The sequence below is a fragment of the Dendrobates tinctorius genome, unplaced genomic scaffold (genome assembly GCF_039654945.1).
Source record: "Dendrobates tinctorius isolate UK_male_01 unplaced genomic scaffold, ASM3965494v1 ptg000006l, whole genome shotgun sequence".
Taxonomy (NCBI): domain Eukaryota; kingdom Metazoa; phylum Chordata; class Amphibia; order Anura; family Dendrobatidae; genus Dendrobates; species Dendrobates tinctorius.
Genome location: NW_027361674.1, coordinates 12,318,439 through 12,340,980, shown reverse-complemented (window position 1 = coordinate 12,340,980; position 22,542 = coordinate 12,318,439). Strand labels below are relative to the sequence as shown.

At 41.8% G+C, this 22,542-nt stretch overlaps 1 long non-coding RNA gene across 1 annotated transcript; it reads right to left on the bottom strand.

Moving 5' to 3' along the window:
- Positions 1–20,744: 20,744 nt before the first annotated feature.
- Positions 20,745–21,257, bottom strand: LOC141084811 (uncharacterized). The gene is made up of 3 exons (XR_012231127.1): positions 21,172–21,257; positions 20,982–21,098; positions 20,745–20,890 (listed from the first exon to the last, which is right to left on the bottom strand). It is a non-coding gene; the product is annotated as an uncharacterized lncRNA (long non-coding RNA).
- Between the last annotated feature and the right edge of the window lie 1,285 nt (positions 21,258–22,542).

The following is a 22,542-nucleotide window of genomic DNA, read 5'->3' as shown; positions in this document are numbered from 1 at the left end:
GGCTTGTAAGAATATTTGAGGGTTTTTTTTTCTAAATTACAGAGTGATCAAATAAATTATTTTTTTTTTTTTTACTTTTTCAATTGAGGATGCTGGAATTACCCACTTTACACTATTAGAACAAATTATGTTTTGTGTTTTCTATGTTTTGTTTTCAGGTTTATGAATTTTTGCAATAATATTCATTTTTTTAATATACTCAAGCAAATTAGGCAGAGCAAAATAGTTTGTAATTGCCTAGTGTTTAACTAGTCTTAAATCACTGTCATTTGGACAAACTGCATCAGTCAATCGTACAAGTGAATATGAGGAACTTTGCAATATATCTCAATAGAAAATATGCTGCTTTCTCAACTTTAAAGCCATTTTTTCTCCTTAGTCCCCCTTTTAAAATCATCAATCACGCTAAAAAAAAATCTGCTAAAATCTATCAAGACACATTAGACTGATAGAACGCTGAGGTATCGGATCACAGTTTCCTTTTCATTTCTAGGAAGGAGGAAAAGCAGAGAAACACAACTCGAGACTCAAGACATGACAGAATAATGGCTCACTGAGGTATCAGATTACAGCCTCCTTTTGATTTCTGAGATGGATTCGCAGCCACACTTTTCACTTTTGCTGCTACTTCTGAACAAGAGCAGGAATCTCTCTTAAATTCTTCATTCATTCTTTAACTTACTCAAGACATGACAGACTAATAGCTCACTTAGGTACCAGATTACAGTCTCCTTTTGATTTCTGTGAAGAAGGGAGAATGAGGAGAAGCAGAGAAACACAAAGACCAATGTTGTTGTTTAGCCTACACCAGAGATGGATTCACAGCCACAATTCTCATTTATACTGTATTATGTGCTACATCCTGCTGCTAATTCTGAACAAGAGCAGGAATTCCTCTTAAATTAATCATTCTTAAATGTATCTTTCTCAAGACTTGACAGATTAATGGCTCTCTGAGGTATTAGATTACAGCCTTCTTTTGAGTTCTGTGTAGAAGGGAGAAGGAGAAGCAGAGAAACACAAGGAACAATGTTGCTGCTAGAGTTGAGCGACTTTGGTCGGATCGGGTTTCGTGAAACCCGAATGAAACAAAATAAGTTTCAGATGAAACTCGTCCGACTAGAGCAAAACAAAGTCGGAGTTTCGTCCGAAACCCGACCCCAATGCAAGTCAATGGGAAATAAAAGTCGGACGAAACTCCGACTTTTTTTGCTCTAGTCGGACGAGTTTCATCTGAAACTTATTTTGTTTCATTCGGGTTTCACGAAACCCGATCCGACCAAAGTCGCTCAACTCTAGTTGCTGCTTTCTAGTAAGTGTTTGGCCTACACCAGAGATGGATTCTCAGCAACACATCCCAGTTCTACAGTATAATGTCCTTCATGTTGCGGCTGCTACTTCTGAACAAGAGCAGGAGATATCTCATGCCCGTGCGTGCTTTCTATGGGAGAAACCATAGCATTTTGTCTCTGACTAGATCAGAAACAACTGGAAGCCACCCATGTTTTTAAAAATAATGAATTAGACTACTATATATGCATTGCAACTGTCAGAAGATTATATGTTATGTATTGTTTAATGTGCACAACTGTAAAGTGCATTGTTCAGTGAAACTCAGAGTAAAAGGAGAAGGACAAATGCAAAATCCAGAGACAAGGTTAAGGTCAGTTTCAAAGTAGCTTGCACCAAATGTGTTAGGAACGGCGGAACGAACTAAATAAAAATATAAAGTGTGTTCGCCGCTCGGGGTCCACCGTGCGGTAGATGGAAAAACCACAGTTAGATGGTGACAGAGCAATAAGGCGGTAGTGTGCACAGGGTTTAGACGACACCCAGGTGCACAGAGCAATCTGTTGAACTCACAGAGCTGCAACAACAAAAGGAAAAACTAACGCTAAGCCTGTTAGAATCACAGGAGCTCAGCGAAACACGCGGTAAACGGTCACAGGAGTAGCCCAAGATGGCAGTTCTACATCCGACTAGACCTACCGTGACAACCGTGTGAATAGCGTCACAACCGCGAACGCACAAAAGGCTGCTACTGCAGCGCGGCGTGGATATTGCCGCAGAGTGACACCGCTGTAATGCAGGCGCGATGTAGGACGCTAGCGAGTGTGCCTGAGGAGCAATAGCGCACTGGTACTGGCTATAACAATCCCTCACACAATCGTAATATCCAAGGATAGGGGTTTCAAATGAGTCATTCACCAGATCATGCATCCATCAACATACACACAGCAGCAAGTATGACTATACTAGCGCATGGCGGAATAGCCATGCGGGCTTTTTATAGCAAACGGGACCTTCCGGAAGTCTCCAGATCTCTGAGCTGGACCAATGGAATCTGGAGCAGGACCTGAGCACCTGTTATATGTTTATGGACTCTGGATGGTGAAGGATATAAATTACAAGCTTTCTACGAGTCAGACATTACACACAGGACAGCATTTAGCCTGACCCCACCATGGAGAGGAACGCTCTTGTGGACAAAGAAAAACAGATTCAACGACCAGGAATATGTGCTTATAACCACAAAGCAACGACTACATGACTTGCATACAGAATTACCCTCATCTCAGCAGTCGAAAAATACACCTTAGGGTTGTACATGGTCGATTTTTTTTCTTTGTGAATTTGCCAACTTAGATACAGGGAAGATGTATATCTTTGTACCGTGTTAGCCAGTAGATAGAAAAATATTCAGGATTGAGAGTCCTCAGTAGTTGATACCTTTTAATGGCTAACTGAAATTCAGTTAGCCATTAAAAGGTATCAACTACTGAGGACTCTCAATCCAACTTAGATAGAAATTCCAGGGATGATTGTGAGTCTGATTCCGAAAATACGATGATAAATAAACCCACAGGAACCTGACTTTACTGGGGAAAGCAATCTCAATAGCATTGGGATGGCTTAACTACATAGTGTGATAAAAATAAAGTAACTTGGAGCTTTTTTTGTGAGGCAAAAAGTTTCAACTTATTTGTGAAACTTTTTGCTTTACAATAAGACTAAAATTGCGAGTAAAAAACATTCAGTAAATCTATAATATAACGGTGGGAGCGTCACTCTGTCTGAAGCCTTTATAGACTGCACAAGCGTGATGCGCCTGCGCAGTCTGGACCCCACAGCGTGACGCATCCACCCAGGAGATCACGGTATGCGTAAGCACTGAAAGCATACCGCGATCTCCGCAACACCTTATCCGGTGTTGCTGTTGCCGCGGGGTCTTGCATCTTGATGTGATGGCTGGAGAGTGCAGGTTGTGGTGCTGGAATAGGCACATGCGTAGTCCGTGCTTACCACCGCCATTTTGTAGAAGACACACTGCAGTATGTCTTCAAGAAAATGGCGCCAGAAAGCAAGGACTGCACAGGCGCCGAGTCCGGCACCACAACCCGCCCTCTCCAGGCATCACAGAACAACTTAACGATCGGGTATTGACACATTCCTCCTGACATCACAGCGAGACCCCACGTCAATACCCGATCATTACGTTGGGATGTCTGGACAGGGCGTGTTGTGGTGCTGGACTTTCCGCCGCCATGTTGTAGAAGACTACAGTGTGTCGTCAAGAAAATGGCGCCAGAAAGCGAGGTCTGCGCAGGCGCCTAGTCCGGAGGATGAGGAATAGGGTGCCATGTATACCAGGATGGGGGAGGGAACCATACATACCAGAATAGGGAGGAGGGGGCTATGCATAGCAGGATAGGAATGAGGGGGCCATACATACCATTATAGGGATGATTGGGTACCATGCATAGCAGGATAGGGATGAGGGGTGCCATGCATACCAGGATAGGGATGAGGGGGGCATGCATACCAGCATAGGAGGAGGGCAGCACATACCAGGATGGGAGACCAGATACCAATAAAAATGCTCGCCACCCGGGCGTAGAACGGGTTCATAGCTAGTTTGTTATAATAAGACTTGAGAAAATGTTGTCGTTGGACAAGGTCTTCAAATTGAGGGACATTTCACTGGCGACAAAGACACAGCTCGTATATACGGTAGTTCGGTCATTTTTGTGGCAACATACAGATGAAAAACCTGGATGATAAAGAAACAAGACAGAAGAATTGATGCCTTCGAAATATGGTGCTGAAGAAGGATGTTATCGTTACTATGGATGGTTAGACGGACAAACAAATCAATTTTATAAGAAATCAAGACAGACCTGTCACTCGAAGCAAGGGTCACCAAGCTGTGACTTGCCTACTTTGTACACATTATACGAACAAAGCAATTACTGGAGATGGACATGATGGTTGGAAGAATAGAAGAAACAAGTCGAAGAAGAAGACCAGCAACTCAATGTCTTGATACATAAAATATAACATCAGAGAAGACACTGGTGGACCTATCTAGGCCTGCACAATATTGATCATCGTATCGTACAGATCATTCGTCTATCAAGTCACCATTGCTCAGGATTGAGCTGAAGGCCGTTAAAATAAAGAAAAAAGGAGAGACCTCTTCTCTGAAACTCTGCAAACTTTCAGGACAAGCCCTTTATTGGCCAGCCTCGTACATAAGAGGTAACTCCTGCTGCACCTCTCTGTGGAACTCTCTGTCCCAGACATTGGACTTGCTCCTAACATTGTCAGTTTATGCATTTTTTCAAGTCATGTAACCATGGTCCATCACCCATACATAGCCTTATGTGATCACAAGTATTTTAACATAAATCTATATAATTTTGTTTTCCGCTTTGTGGGCTGAGTCTAGAAATTCCAGATATTTTAATCTTATTAATTAATTGCGACTTTTTAAAAAAGTTGCTAACTTGAGCCGAACTTCACTCCCCATGGTGTTTTTGTTGCAGCATGCCAAAATTGGTCCAATTATTTTCAACTTTTGGTGCCAACATGCAACTTTAAAAGTTGCAAAAAATTAGTATCTGGCTGCTCGAATATGCTTGGCACTTGGCGAGCATTGGCTGGTGATCGGATTGAATGCTCAAATCCATGCCCCGCCTGTTTGGTGCCTTTTACACAGCCAATAAACATGCCTGCCAGTCTATGTAATGACCTGCCATTCACTGTAATTTTTTCTGGATGAAATTAGTCATCCATAGAGTTTAAAATGCTTAGTGTTACGTTATGGTATATAAAACTAAAAAAAAATTATACTTTTTTCTGGATTGAATGTCATCCATACAGTTTAATGTGCTTAGTGTTACATTATGGTGGTATATAAAACTCTGAAAAGCTTTGTGTGAAATTACAGTGGTTTTACATTTTTAAAAAACACTTTATTACAAATTTTTATCTTCAATTAATCAAAGAAGCTTGGTTTCCAGAGACCTAGCAATTACAAAATGTGTAAGGCTTGTGGTAAGGGACGCGGAAGTGGAACTGCTCATGAAGGTGCACGCAGATGCCGAGGACATGGGGCACAGGCTCAAATTGATAATCTGGACAACCGGGCATTTTCCTGCTGGGCCGCTTGCCAGCTGATGCTGATGCAGTTTTTCCTGCCGCCGGCCCTTTAAATCTGCGGGCACGGCGGCGGTTTTACATGTGCGCGCAGTGCGCATTAGTCTGAGTACCAGTGGCAACAAGGCTGGGGGGATGTCACGGCACCCTAGGGGTTAAGAACGCGCGATGTGACAATGCACGTCGCACGTTTTTTGAGGGGGGAGAGAGCGCGCTCTGCTCTCTTCCGTCCTTGGCTGCAGCAGCACCACTGACCTATCATCACCCAGGCAGCCTTAGGCATCCAGAGGAACTTTCCTACTCGCGCGCGCCGGCTGAGTCCAGTAAGTTGAGTGAAGCAATCTCAGCAGCAGTAGTAGTACTGTACTAGTGCATTCAGAGACGCGGCTGCCAAGCAGCAGTGTGGCCGGGTGAGTTATATAGGGGCTGGGGGGCCTTCCTGGTCTGATATATATACAGGTGCTGGGGGGGCCTAGCTAGGCTGATGATGTATATACAGGGGCTGGAGGGGCCTGGCTGGGATGATGTATATACAGGAGCTGGTGTGGCCTGGCTTGGCTGATGCTGTATATACAGGAGATAGGGGGGCCTGGCTGGGATGATGAAGTATATACAGGGGCTGGGGGGCCGGGCTTAGCTGATGCTGTATATACAGGGGCTGGGGGGGCCTGGCTGGGACGATGATGTATATACAGGGGCTGGTGGGGACGATGATGTATATACAGGGGCTGGGGGGGCTGGCTTGGCTGATGCTGTATATACAGGGGCTGGGGGGGCCTGACTTGGCTGATGCTGTATATACAGAGGCTGGGGGGGGCCTGGCTGGGATGATGATGTATATACAGGGGCTGGGGGGCCTGGCTGATGTGGTGATTTATATACAGGTGCTGCTGGGCTGGTGTGGTAATGTATATACAGATGCTGTGGGGCTGGTGTGGTGATGTATATACAGGTGCTGTGGGGCTGGGGCCGGTGTGGTGATATATATACAGGTGCTGCGGGGCTGGTGTGGTGGTGTATATACAGGTGCTGCTGGGCTTTTGATACTTGCGGCACTTGCGATTCATACCTCTTCCTGTTCCACCGCTGCAGAGTCTTCTGACTGTGCTGTTTCAGGTCAGGGGGTGCAGTGATGTCACGTCTGTGCACCATCTGCCTGAACAGTCATAGTGCAGAGAGCTGGAAGACACCGATGTTGAGGAGTCCGGAGCAGAGCAGCAGCCAGCGAGGAGAGGTCAGGATTTCAGGGTTTTTTTTTATGTTTTGAGCAATATATGAGGCCCATCATATACTGTAGCATCATATGGGGCCCATCATACACTAGAGCATTATATGAATATGCAAATAAAGTCCGTGGAGCCTTATTTAAGAGTCTCAAACACGGGACTAGCCAGATCTTCCTCCGGGGAAGGACCCAGCCAAGGAGTGGCTCCTTTCGGAAACCACCATTACCACCATATTAAGTGGCCCTTTAAGTCAATATCCAGCTCTTTACGAGTTTACAGATATGACAAGGGAAATACCAAGGCCAGGTATCCATCCACAGACAGCTGTTTCGGGGTGTTGCCCCTGTGGAGGAGGATTCTGGCTAGGTGGGAGCAATGCCTAGTAGACAAACATCATGAAACAATCACTGACCTCAGGGATCGTGACCCCATTCTTCAAAAAATCCTTCCTAAAAATCTAAGGATTACTTTAAGAAGGGCACCTACTATTAAGAGTTTAGTAGCCCCCAGTCGATTGAAAACTAATAAATTAACCCCAGGGATAACTATTCCAATAAAAGGGACCTATAAATGTGGACGAAATAATTGTTTATGTTGCAATGTTATTACCCATAAGGAAAAATTCATTAAATCTAATAATACTAATGAATTTTTTCCTATAAAACAATTTCTTAGTTGTACTACGGATTTTGTCATCTATTTAATTGAATGCGAATGTAAAAAACAATATGTGGGCAGAACAACGCAACCACTAGATTTAAGATTAAATTCCCACAGACACAATATAAAAAAAGGTTTTTTGTTACATGGTCTTTCAAGACATTTTTTAATAAAACATAACAAAAATATTAATGGGTTAAAAATTAGCCCAATTGAGCATGCACCTAGTAATATTTCTGATAGAGTAGGACAATTAAATAGAAAGGAAAGTTTTTGGATCTATAGATTAAATACCTTGAAACTGCATAGATTGAATGAAATAACCTATAAAAGTATTTTTATAGGATTTTTGTTATATTTCATTCCATGATTTTTTAACCTGTTTTTATACTATTTTTAATCATTTTAATCTATCCCTTAAAATTTAGTTGTAAATTCTTATATGCGACTTTTTACTCCTTTATATATGCAGTCTGTTGCGATTTGATTCCTTTTTCTTTAATTATCTCATACAAATTTGTGTGATTCTATTTGGTACTTTTCCATGTGGTTTTATCAGAAATACATATAGGCTCTGTTTAGAGTTGTAACTTTATGGAGCGGATTTTGTGGATGAAATGAAAGAAACCCTTGTTTAGAGGGAATGATCCTGTTTTTTGTATTTGTGTTTTTTGTACATGAGTTTATTTTATTTTATTTTATCTTCTGATTTTTAATTATGAAAAGTTGTACATAATGCTGATATATATATTTAAAAGCGCATGTGTCTATTTGGGAAGTTTTGAGGTGATAGCACGGGGAGCGATTCTGGTTTCTTTCCTTGCAGCGATCCTCTGCAGCACTGATCTGCTTTTAAGTTGGATCTTTATGGTTAACGCCACAGTGAGTGCTGACACCCTGACTGATGTTAATTTGACCAATGTCTGATACTGATAACTAATATATATTTTTTTCTGATAAATTGACAGAAGTCTGGTGCTGATAATTATTATATATTGTTATTTGATCATCCCGGTTGTTTTCATAAGCTGAGAATAATTTGACACACAAATTTGTTGAATTTATATATATTTATTATCTTTTCAGCTGACATTAATAATAGATATTTTTGCTTGTATATAAGATATATTTCTTGGTCCAATGGATAAAGGGTTCAGCTGGATTTCTTTTATAAACGGGTTTATATCCCCTTCTTTTTTTTTTGCAGTAACATTTTTGTTTCTAAACATATGAATGTCTATATAAACAGCATATACATTATTGATTTTACTTATTATATAGAGCCATTAAGTTCACAGCACATTACAAATATTATTGAAATTGTCCCCCATTGAGGCTCACAATCTAAATTCCATATCAGAATGTTTTTGGAATGTGAGAGAAAACCAGAGAACCTGAATGATACCCACACAAACATGGGAGAGCAAACTCATAGAAGATGTTGTCTATGGTGGGATGTGAACACAGGTCGTCAGTGCTGTACGATAACAGTGCTAACCACTGAGCCAACGTGCTGCCCAAATGTATGCAGTCTGTATATATTTTTGAAACTTCAAAAGTTCTGACTGCACCTCTGATTCCTTTTCATCTTGAACTCACTGCTAATTGCACTTCTCACTATATATATTTCTCACTTTCCTGAATGCAGCAGTCAGGCTTATATTTCTGTCCAGCAACTACACCACCGCCTCCACCCTGTACCAGTCATTGCACTCACCCACATAGCTCTCTACAGAGCTGCACCATCCTAAATCTTCTCCCACATCTCGAGCTACTGCCATATCTACACTCCAAGGAGCTATGGCTAACATCCTCCATAATCAGGACTTCGGGCAGCATGATGGCTCAGTGGTTAGCACTGCAGCCTGACTGCGGTGACCCCCAAACAAACACCCCCCATTAAACCGCTCTCCCTCGCCCTCCCGGAAACCCAATTACCAATAACAAGACAACACAAGTAATTGCCGGGTGAGGGTCACAGCTTTAATTTCTTTTATATAAACATATATAACAATAAAAGGAAGCACTTTAAATTTCCAACAGACCAGTAGCCAAATGCCCTGCAACATCTACAGGCAAGTCAGCCTACTTAGCCACAAGAAGAAGAAAGTTCGTTCAGCACACCGGCATAAATGAAAAAAACTTTATTAGGCTAATATGCCATATTAAAATGCAAAAAACACCTGACGCGTTTCTGGTGCACAAAGGCACCTTTAGTCATAGGTAAATAAAAACAAAATGCATAGAAAAATATATACAGGTTACAAACCAATCACAAAGCTTGCAATTAATTACAAAAAGTGGCAACACATGAAAGAAAGAGTGAGCGGTTCCTTGCAATGATACAGATCACTCCAGGATTGAAGTTCCCAAGGGAAAAAAAAATTTACAATAATATAAATGGATATATCTAAAAGTAATTAAATAACTCCAAAATGATCTTCCAATGGAAAATGGATTTTCTGCGCAGAAATAAATGATTCCATGCGAAAGGTGTGAATGAGTGCCTACGGACAATATATAGAGTTAGTCAGAATCAAAAGGAATTTTTTACACCTCAAAAATAATTTATAGATGCGCAGGAATGGGTGGTTCCATGCAAAAGGTGTGAATAGGTACCTACAAACAATATATGGAATTAATAACAATCAGATGGAGTTTTTTGCACGTATAATAAAATATTTCATGCAAAGAGTGTGAATGAGTGGTTGCGAACAATATATAGAATTAGTCAAAAAAAAAAAAAGTTTTTTTGGACTTGAAAAATAAATTATAGGTAAGCAGGAATAAAAAGTTCCATGCAAGATGTGTGAATGAGTGCCTGCAAACAATATATAAACTTGGTGACAATCAAATGGAATTTTTAGCACATAAAAAATGAAAAATAAATTATAGACACATAGCAATCAATGGTGGAACTATTGCAGAATGCTTAATAAACATATGAATAAAATAGGAGCTATGAGATAAATTATGCTTTCCTACTATAACAAAATAAAAATGCAAAATAAACTAAATACGGATCACTGTAAAATTATTTTTGACAGAAAAAACTTATAAGTACATAAATTTCATTAATAAATATAGAACAAATCGTTCCTGAAATTCATACCGTTTGGAGATTTAGTGTCTAATTTTAATATCCAAAAAGCTTCACGTATATTTAATAGCTTGTGTCTATCACCACCTCGTGCAGGAGTTTTAACCTTTTCTAGACCATAGAAGGCAAATGAATCCATATTGCTATGATGAGCATGAACAAAGTGTTTTACCGCTCCTGAATAGGAAGCATTTTTTTGTTCTATATTTCTGATATGTTCGGCTATTCTTTTTTTTAGTTTGCGTATAGTACAGCCGATATACTGAATCTTACACTCTGTGCAACAAATACAATAAACGACAAACTGACTGTCACAATTGATAAAAGATGTAATTTGTTGAGAAAAACCTTGGTATGAAAAAATAAATTTAGATTTGTCTATTGCATATGTGCAAACATTGCACCTGGAACCAGCGCATTTGTAAAATCCAGTGGAAGTAATCCAAGTATGAATTTTTTCTGGTGATTCAGCCTACTTAGCCTCAATATTCCGGTGCTTCCTTTGTTGAAACAGCCAAGGAGGATCCTGAGTAGCACTACACAGGACTCCGACCCCCACCCAACATGCTCAATGCTTGATCAATCCCATCCTGGAGCCCTGACAAAAGGATATCTAAAACAATATCAGTAAGGTGGACACCGTCTGGTCTAAGGAGAGCTGAATTGTCACCTTCTAACTGGCGATGCCTTAACACCACACCAAACTTGTCCCACACGAACCTGGAAATACGTGCGTTTATGGTGTTTCTGGTCCACTCCACTGCCAACCCTGTCACAGTTCTGGGGACTATCTCTGACCAAACTAATATGAGTTCCTGGAAAAAACTATGAAATCGTTCTACGTCCGATTTCATCATAGTCAACAGCTCGGCAATTTTATATGAACATAGGTCATTCCCCCCAGCATGTAGAACTAGTATTTGAGACCCCTAATGACTCTCCAATGCACATCCAAACCCTGAAAACCCATATTTGTTCTGCCACGACAGCATTCCGCTCTCTGAGCTGACCAGAAAATGTACGAGTGGCTCAGGAGCCACACTGTTGGTCTGACAGAACCTAGACAATCAAAAGAGAAATAAATCAGTAAATCGGTCTAATATACCTGGTATAGCAAGCAGAACGCCACCGTCCTATCCTTTGCACCTTTGCTTCTGGCAGACCAGCCTTTGCAGCCTCAGTAGCGACCCCTATACGAAAAGAATGTGTTCCATATTCCCCCGGTTGCACACCAGATGCCTGCAGGCATTTGCGAAAAATAGCCAGAAATTGAAATTTAGTCAATGAGGACCTATTTGAATGCGCAAAGAAAAATTTACCACTACTTCTGTATTCCAAATAATGGAAAACCAACTTAACTGGACAAACTGGGCCTGAAAGTGAGTTTAAAAGAATCCAATAGCCTCTGCCTGAAGGGTCTGTCTTAGACCTGCGAATACGGAGACGTATCACATCCTCTACTGCCACCACATCCTCAAAACATAAGCCATTTACTGTCATTTTTTGATTTGGGGACCAATTCACTAATTCGTAAGGCAACAAAATACAGGATTGCAATGCAGCAGGGAAAAGGGCAGCTTCAAACTGAGAAGAACAACAAAAAGGCGGTAAAGGAAACCATCTTATGTAATAAGGAAATAGAAATGGGACGTCTACTTTCCCTACTAGGTTGGGCCCTTTTCCAACCTTTAAAGGCCTGCTTAAGTATAAAGGCCTTCGTGATATCCACCCAGCCTAACAATTGAAAATAAAACACCAAACAGAAAGGTGTTGTTGAGCTGAAAAACCCGAAATACCCGAATTAAACAGTAACATCATAAACTCAACTGTTACAACCATTCTGGCCTGATGGCAAGTATGAACCAGTCTCCCTTTTATCAAACTACACCACTCCGTCCAAGACTTACCGTATGACTGCCACGTAGAGGAAACCATAGACCAGCGAACCAATGGCATCAACTTTTGGCAACTATGTCCCACAGGAAAGAGGGGCAAGGCAAACCTTCTGGTCGGGAACTGGGTAGAAGCTCCCTGAAGATCTGCCAATTAAAACGTGACAAAGCATCAGCAATGCCATTTTCCATTCCTGAACCATATGTTCTTTTTTAAATAAAGAAGAACTAAATGCCGGAGTAAGCAAAGCACCAGGTGGAAAGATGAAGACAAGCGGTTTATGCAATGCACCACGCTGACATTATCACACCAAAAAACATTTTTTTGTTAGCAAATTGTGATCCCCAAATCTCCACGGCTGCTACAATGGGAAACAGTTCCAATAGCGTAAGGTTTTTGCAAAGCCCTTCTGCTCTCCAAGAATCCGGCCACGCGGCCGCACACCACTGATCTCAAAAAATGGTGTGAAAACCAGCCGACCCTGCGGCATCAGAAAGTAATTTCAGTTCCCAGCTTGAAATCTCAGAAGACATGAAGCACATGTGGCTATTGAATGAAGTAAAAAATGCTCTCCAGACTTCCAAATCGGACCGTACATTCCTTGTTAACCAAATTCTGTGGCCGTGACGGGTAACCCCTCTGGTCGCTAATGATAAACGTCTTGAAAAAACCCTACCCGCCGGAATGACTCTCCAAGCAAAAACCAACATCCTGAGTAAAGACTGCATTAGGTGCAAGGTGACCTTTTTGACAGAACAAAAACCTTCAATCATGCACATGAGCTTCTCCACCTTCTCCGCAAGCAACCAATAAACCATGTTGACAGCATCGATTTCGATTCCTAAAAAAGACCGGGTTGTTACAGGACCGACAGTCTTTTCTGCTGACAAGGGAACACCAAACTGATTAGCTATATCCTTGAAAAATTCTAATAGCTGCGAACAAACGGCAGAATCTTTCGGTCCCACAAATAAAAAATCATCCAAATAGTGTGTGACATATCTAGGACCCGTACCAGATGTAACAACCCAATCCAAAAAGGAACTGAATAGCTCAAAATAAAACACGATATTGAACAATTTTTTTTATTTATAGCTTGATATTTGTTAGATTGTTTAATCGGTATTGGTGGCCATACTAGTTTGTACCCAACATTTCCAGAGCTAAACACAGTTTACCAAGAAATAAGCTTAATCTCTGTTGTCATGAGAGGCAGTTTAATATGCCTGTATCAAACTGAACAGGACATGAGGGAGGAGCAAGATCTCTATCCCTAAGCTGCTATTGGCCAGTCAGCATTACTGAGAACATGCCCACTGATGTTGATTGGCTAGGAGCTATCAATACTTCTCCCTTGTGTTCTTTTCAGTTGAATGCAAGTGTTATATAGTACCAGCCTCCAATAAGAAGAGAGACACCCATCAACTTTATTGACTTCTTATATTTATTCTCTGTTTTTGGCTTGAATTTAAGCCTTAGCAAAGGCTCTCATGTCATTTTAAAGCTGATTTGTTGAACTGTTAATTTGCAAGTGTTAGACATAACAATTATCATTTTTTTTAGATCTTGCTTTTTTTTCTAGTTACTTTTATAGCTTCCACATATTCTGTAGCGTGGTACAGAGAATGTCATCCGTACTCCCAAATGGAGCTCTCAATTACCAAGTTTTACATATACCTTCATAATTTCATAGGAAGCCAAATAACCTCCAGAATATGGATTAAAATCCACACAAATGCTGATAAGTAAGAACACTAAGGCTGAGTTCACACGTGGCGTTTTTTTCGCGTTTCTGCGGCGGTTTTAACCGCGCGATTTTGCCGCGAAAACGCGAAAAATAAGCATCCCATGCAATCCTATGGGATTCCGCAATGCTGTGCTAATGCTGCGGTTTTTACCGCTGCGGAATAGCTTCGCGGTAAAAGCCGCAGCATGCTCATTAATTTGCGGAATCGCGGCGATCCCGCACCCATAGGAATGCATTGTTCCGCTTACTTCCCGCATGTGGCTGTGCACACCATGCGGAAAATGCCCGCGATGGCGTCCGTTCTCGCGGGATCGCGAAGTCTCGCGGTCATTCGCGCGACGTCATCGCGAATTACCGCAAGACATCGCGATCCCACGAGAACGGACGCCATCGCGGGCATTTTCACAAAGGATTACTGGGAACGCTGCGCGGGACGTCGGAAGGTAAGAATAACACCATTTTTTATTTTTTTTTATTATTTTTTACATTATCTTTTACTACTGATGCTGCATAGGCCGCCTCAGTAGTAAAAAGTTGGTCACACTCGTCAAACACTATGTGTGACGATTGTGACCAACCTGTCAATCAGTTCTCCAAGCGATGCTACAGATCGCTTGGAGAACGCTAGCATTTTGCAAGCTGATTACGCTTGCAAAATGCTAGTTTTTCCGCGGGAAAATCGCGGGAATTTAAAATGCGATTTTCCCGCGGAATGGATTTCCGGAATTCTCGCGGTAATTTCCGCGAGAGTTCCGGTACGTGTGCACTTAGCCTAACTATTCGGTTAGATGTAATTTCTTGATATTTTTATTATGGCTCAATGAGTCATGGGAAGCAAGAACACCACATCACAAATTCATTTACCTCGAGGGTATGCTGACAAAGAGTTTTTGGGAGGCAGTCAAAAATTATGAGTTTTTCCAATGGAATCTACTTTTAAAAAAAAAGCTCCTTTTGAGGTATGTGCATATTAATGTATGAGGAGTATATTTGCTGGGTTTTTGGAGCAGAATCTGAGCGGAACCCAACTTTTTGAGGAGTATTTGGACGGTTTCTACTCTGAAACCACCTTAAAAACAACCTTTATGTGCACATAACATTGGGGAGTTTTTGGAGGACAGTTTGTTTCCTGAAGCAGTTTTTGAAGATTTTTTTTTTACCTTGAGATGTTTTTGCAGCCTTTTAACCGCACACTGCTTAGTTTAGAGCAGATTCCATCAAGATGCTCTTCAAGGGAATGAAATGCACTTTCTTGACTCCCACCAGGCATTTTACAAAACCTTAAGCGGAAAAGAAATAACACTGAATATATGAAGAGCAATAAGATTTTACAATAAAAATGAAAAGGAAGAGTCTTTCAAGTTTTTACGCGATTTTTCAAGAGGTTTTTGGTGCCCGCCCACTCAGAAAAACTTCTCAAAAAAATTCTGTCTGCACATAATCTTAAGCTTTGAGCAGTTTTTCAAGCTGCTTAAGGAAATGCTACTTTTGGGGTAGAATATTTTTAAAGAGTTTTTCCTTCAGCAGTTTTGAAGAGTTTTTGCAGCGTTCTTTTCCTTAAGCGTGTTGATTTTATTATTTTTTGATTAGACAGTGCCTAGTTTGGAACAAATTGTATCTGCATCTTCTTCAAAGAATTGTCATGCACTTTTTTTTTTCCACCATTTTTCAAAACCTGAAGTGGAATAAAACCAGCTTGTATGCACAGCAATGGAGATTAACTTTGGAAAAGCATTTCAAGCATCTTTTAGGAGAATTTTGTTGTTTTTTTTAATTTATATATATTTACCCTTCTTTCCCTATAGACACAGTAGGACATTTTTACTTACTTTAGCCATGGTAATGTGCTGTATGTCGTCTTGACATTTTATTAATGAATGTTTTGAGGAAATGAACCGATCGCATCATTCGAATCCAGGAAGTTAGTGATAATATTGTATAAAGAAGGATGTGTTTAGTAATTTATGAACAGGTGAAGGACAAAGATGAATTGATAATGTGCAAGTCCCAATGTCTCCAGTGTCCATCCTGCTTTGACTGTCCTAGTCTGCTGACCTCCCATGATCCGGTGACTATGCAGCAGAGCGGTCCAGAATGACAGCCAAAGTGACAAGCCAATCCAGGCGTGTAGATGTTCAAGTATCTGACATAAGACTCAGAAGCAGAACTCCTCTTGTTTAGAAGGTGTGACTTATTTGTCTGCCTAACTATAGCTCCCTAAAAAGTTCAAGCACGTTGTTGTGTCCTGTTTAAGATACCAGTTAAGACCCCGTCTCACTAAGCGATCTCGGTAGCGAGATCGCTGCTGAGTCACAACTTCTGTGATGTAACAGCGATCTCACCAGCGAGATCGCTGTGTGTGACAGCGATCAGCGAGCGGCCCCCCTGCCGGTATCGCTGATCGCTGGAAGAAACCTCTGGATATTTCTTTTGTCGCTGGTCTCCCTCTGGCCAGCACGCATCGCTGTGTGTGACAGGCGGGAGACCAGCGATCAGGTGTAAAAAATAAAAAAAAATAAAAAAATAGTTATTCTCACCTTCCGACGTCGCGTTCAGCCATCCTGCCTCTCTCCACGCTCCGGTCCCAGTGATTCTTTGCACGAATGACCGCGAGATGTCACGGTCTCGTGGGATAACAAAGTCTCGCGGTCATTCGTGCAAAGGATCACTGGGACCGGAGCGTGGAGAGAGGCGGGATGGCTGCGTGGGACGTCGGAAGGTGAGAATAACTATATTTTTTATTTTGATTCTATTTTTTACAGGGATGGCAAGCGATGCCGGGCGCTCGGCATCGCTGTGCTGATCGCTGGTGAAGCTGTCTGTGTGACAGCTCACCAGCGATCACATAGCGACTTACCAGCGATCCTGACACCTTGATATCGGTGTCGGGATCGCTGGTAAGTCGCTTAGTGTGACGGGGCCTTTAGATCCATTTTCTCGCTTCTTACTTAATACAAGGACTAGATCCTCGTATTCGTAGCATCAGTGGCACAGTCGGGGCTAAAGTTGGCATCTGACAACGTGAATTGTTTCAGGAGCCATAGGGTATTGTCAGCCATTGTATTCACTTTAGAGGATCAATCATCAATGTGGTCATAAATCAGCTTAGAAGAAAAGGAAAAGATAAACCCTGAGCTCACTGACACTGGTAACTCATTCTACTGTCTACTCTGAATTAATAGATAAAGGTTGCAAGAGACAAAAAGTCCCACATTTTTAATCAATCCTTACCTCCCGCTTCGTAAAAAAAAAAAAACGACTATTCAATAAAAAAAAAGCCTTGTATGATGTTACACAGTTTGCATTATGCTAGAAAAACTACTTTTAATCTAGGACCAGTGCCAGTGTTGACTTTCAGCTACATCAAAATCTAACATTACCTCTAAAGGCCCCGTCACACTAAACGATGCACCAGCGATCCCGACAACGATACGACCTTGTCAGGATCGCTGGTGCCTCGCTACATGATCGCTGGTGACCTGTCAAACAGGCAGACTCACCAGCGAGGACGCTGGTATCCAAGGTCAATATCGGGTAACTAAGCGAGCGCGTCGTTTAGTTACCCGCTGTGTACTTTAGATACCTGCGTGCCTGGCGCTGGGAGCTGGTATCTAAGGTACACAGCGGGTAACTAAGCGCGCGCGTCACTTAGTTACCCGCTGTGTACCTTGGTTACCAGCTCCCAGCGCCAGGCACGCAGTTATCTAAGGTACACAGCGGGTAACTAAGTGACGGCACGGGCTTAGTTACCCGATATTTACCTTAGATACTGGACAACTTTGAACAAATCTGCCAGTCTCCAAATTGCATTGGTGCTGTAGATGGGAAGCATATCAGGATTATGAAACCCATTGGATCTGGATCAGAATTATACAACTACAAGAAATTCTCCATTGTGCTTATGGCCATTGCAGACGCAAAATGCAAATTTATTGTCGTGGACATTGGTGCGTATGGGCGTTCAAACGATTCTCAGGTCTTCAAGATGTCCGCAATGGGCCGTCGTTTGTATGGAGACAATTTTGATTTCCCACCTCCAAGTCCACTCCCTGGAACAACAGGCCCACCAATGCCATTTGTGTGTGTTGGTGATGATGCATTTCAGCTGTCCAAACACCTTCTCAAGCCATGTGGTAGTCGTGGATTGACACACCGCAAAAAAATTTTTAACTATCGATTGACCATAGCACGAAGAGTGGTGGAGTGTGCTTTTGTGATTTTAACTGCAAAATGGAGAATGCTGTTGACGGCCATAAAAATGAAAACTGACACTGTGGATGAGGTGGTGAAGGCATGTGTCATCCTGCACAACTTTGTACTTTCAAAGGAACCTGTTTCCATGGAAGAAAATCTTTCTGAAACCACCTTGTGGGATTATCAGCAGCCAACTGTTCTGAGTACTGGGTCAGTGGCAAGAATGAGGGACACATTTGCAGATTATTTTCTGACACCAGAGGGAAAACTTGACTGGCAAGATGACATGGTATAATTTTTTTTTTTAATTTTTTTTATATCAATTGTGGGTAATAACAGTGTTGTGTTTTCACCTTTACACCACCGGTGTACTGTGAAATGTTACCAACTGTTGTGTTTTTTTTTAAATTTTACACCACCGGTGTACTGTGAAATGTTACCAAGTGTTGTGTTTTCTTTACCTTTTATACCACCGTTGTACTGTGAAATGTTACCAAGTGTTGTGGTTTTTTTTTACCTTATACACCACTGGTGTACTTTTGAAATGTTACCAAGTGTTGTGTTTTTTTTATCTTTTACACCACCGGTGTACTTTAAACCTTTACAAAGAAATAAGGAAAAAAAAGAAACTACACAATAAAGTTCTTTTGAAAAAAAATGTTTATTTCTGAAATTTTTCTCAAAATTTTATATTTGAAAACTTTTATTACTTTTTTTGTTAGAAATTTTTTTTGTTTTTGTAGAAATTTTTTTTAATTGCTTTTTTTGAAAATGCATAAATATTTATTTACATTACACATTACAAATGCTGGTATTGTTGGGTGGAGATACTATTAGAGGGGTTAACAGGGTTGACCACATCGAGGTGGGGGTGGAGGACTGGGAACGGAGTTGGTGAGGATCAGAAGTGGAAGGTGGGTTGAAAACATGAGGTTGGGACGGGAGTTGATGGACAGACGAGGTTTGTGGGAACATTGAAGGTGTGTGTGGGGGTGGGTATGGTGAGGGCATTGGGGTATAATGCAATGGGGAAGGAAGGTACTGGGAAGAATGGAATGGGGAACTAGAGAAAGGAGAGGGAGTGGTAGGAGGATGGATGGTGGTAGGATGATGGATGGTGGTGGAAGGATGGACAGAGGGAGGATGGGATGCTTCAGATAGTACCTCCACTAGAGCATTGTGACAGGCTTGCATCACATGCATCTGCTGGTGAGTACTTAAACCTTCCATTTGCCGGACAACTGATTGAAAAAAAATATGTCTCGGCGTCTGGTTTGACTCTGAATTCATCCGTTCCATGTATCTTCTGAGTTCTTTGATTGATCATGGTCAACCCAGAAGATAACTGTTGTCCATAAGTGTGGAAACCCTGCTGGAAGGATGTGTTCAGACATCAAACAGTCAGACAAGGTCATCCTTTCCTGACTCCTCAGACGCTGCCGGCCAGAACCAAAAGTTGGTTGAGATGTTGCGGCAGTGTCAGAGGGGTGAGGTAAAGGGTACTGTAAGTCGTCACCAGCAGCTTCATGTGATGAAGTCTGCCCTGCTGCTCCAGTGCTGCTGGAGGGGATAGAGGGACGAGAAAAGAGGGAAGGTACAGAGGGGTCGGATACCTCGATGTGGTCACCGGGGGCGGTCTCACAAGGGGTCACTCCAGAGGGAGGCAACTCAGATGCAGGCTCCTGAGTGCTGCAGACGGTGCTAAAAAAAAGAGAAAAAAAAATTTATATTGATATTTAATTTAACTTTGCTGAAAAAAAAATTGGTTAAACATGTAAACATTTGTACTACAGAAATGATGTGTGGAATATTTACCTTCTGGTCACCATCGTCGACCGGAGGAACCCCAGGGCTCTGTAATTTTGATACTGGGTGCTCCTGCATCCTCCCGATCCACTCGGGGCCTGCATCTCCTTGTTGAAGTCCCTCTTGAAGCGATCCCTGAGCAACCGCCACCGTGTGATAACCCTGTCAACTGTGAAGGAAAAAAAAAAACAAGTGGTTAGTATTCAACACTTCACATGCTGGAATATAAGTTACTGAAATTGGAATACTCACGCACAAAATCCCTGGCCCTCGCATCGAGCTCCTCCCAATTTTCAACTACCTCCAAACACACCTCATCCCAGAGCCGTCGGGTGGTTGGTTGGTCGGCATGTAAACGGTTTGCCATGTTCCACAGTGGCTCCCGTGGTTGCACTGCCTGGATGAGGTCATCCACGTCTACGATTAGAGCCTCTTCCAATGCTCTCTGGGGAGCACGCTGTGAAACCTGTGAAGAAAAAAATAAAAACAAAAAAAAAATTATTACATTCAATTTAAACACATGAGGTTGGATAATCAATTATCCAAATAAAGGGTTACTTACCGTTCGCCACCACCAGAGCCAGCACCTCGACGACGCTGGGATGTCCTGGGAGTCGCTCTTGTGCGGGACTGTAAAAAAAAAAAAAAAAAAAAAATTTGGGTTGGATGGATGCGTAGTTATTGTGTGTGCTGTGATGAATGTTTGTGTTGGCTGTAGCATTATGTATTTATGTATGTATGTGCTAAACTTACACTCTGCGCGCCCCCTCCTTGCGCCTCTCCACCCTGCATGTCTCCGCCTGGAAGCTCCTCAGATTCAGGTTCCTGTGAATACATAATAAATGTATATATTGTAAAAAAAAAAATAAATTAAACCTGTAAACTAAGATTTAAATAAAAACATTATTTAAATAACCTCAGTTCGCTGATGCTGTGAGGGGGAGCTCCCAGAAGAAGACATTTCTCAAAAACTGCTGCGGCCTAGCTGGCTGGCTTCTGCTGCGTCCTTGGTGCTGCTGCTTCCTGAACGGATCTGCAAGTATAAAAGACACTTGTAAAGCTACTATACAAAGGATCTGAAAACGCTTTCAGGTCAATATACTTACAGGTAAATAGAAGTTGTTGGCAAACTGCTGCGGCCTAGCTGGCTGGCTTCTGCTGCGTTCTTGGTGCTGCTGCTTCCTGAACGGATCTGCAAGTATAAAAAAACAAATCTTCATTGGTATTAATGTGTGTAAATTCCCTGAAAATCTCTCACTGATAGTGTAACCACACTGTGATTGCATGTGTATAATTCCTCAGTATACCCACACTTTAAGTGTTTGCATATGTTGAAATTCCCTTACAATCTCTCACTGAGAGTAGCACACTGATCGGTTGTGTAATTCCCCTAAACTCACTGAGAGTATATCCAAGTCTTTTCACGTGTGTAAATTCCCCTAAACTCTCACAGAGTATACCCAAGTCTTTTCATGTGTGTAAAATTCCCCAAAACTCTCACTGAGAGTATACCCAAGTCTTTTCATGTGTGTCAATTCCCCTAATCTCTCACTGAGAGTATACCCAAGTCTTTTCATGTGTGTAAATTCCCCTAAACATCCGGCACCAGTCAGACTGATAACAACAAGAAGAAGGAGACAGACAGAGCCAGCCAGCTATAAAACCTACAAAATGAATTGATTCAGCTCTGTGCAGCCTCAATGGCTGCCTGTTGATGAACTAATTACCATGGGAAAGTTTCTGACTTTTTTCCCACAGTCATTAGCTCATTCACAGATCAGCCGAGAACTCCCCGCAGCCTCAGTGACATCATCGGGAGTCCCCCAGCTGATCTGTGAATGAGCTAATGACCGTGGGAAAAAAGTCAGAAACTTTCCCACGGTAATTAGTTCATCTACAGGCAGCCATTGAGGCTGCACAGAGCTGAATCAATTCATTTTGTAGTAGATTACAGGGAGGCTGGTTGCATTAGCACCAGTTCTCATTGTAAACTATTTAACCCCTTCTGATGGATTGCAGCATGGGACATGACTGAATGGCGGAGAGGTAAGGATATTGGTGTTTTGCTATGTTATTTTTTTTGCAGGTCATTTTTTTTTGGGATTACCAGACTAATAAAAATTTGTCAAAAACTTGGTGTATTTATTTCATTAAATGACTTTTTAATTAATGTCTGTGTGTGATTTTTAACCCTTTCTTAGTATAGGGTTAATAATGGATCGGTGTCTTATTGATACCTCTCCATTATTAATTGGCTTAATGTCACCTTACAATCGAATGGTGACATTAACCCTTTGTTATATTAACCCATTCGCCACCGCTACAGGGCAATGGGAATAGGATAAGTGCCAGAATTGGCACATCTTATAGATGCGCCATTTCTGGGGTATCTGGGGTCAGATTTTTGTAGCCGGGGGGGGGCCAAAAACAATGGTCCCTCTCATGGCTATTAAAATCTGCCCTCACTCACCTGCTTA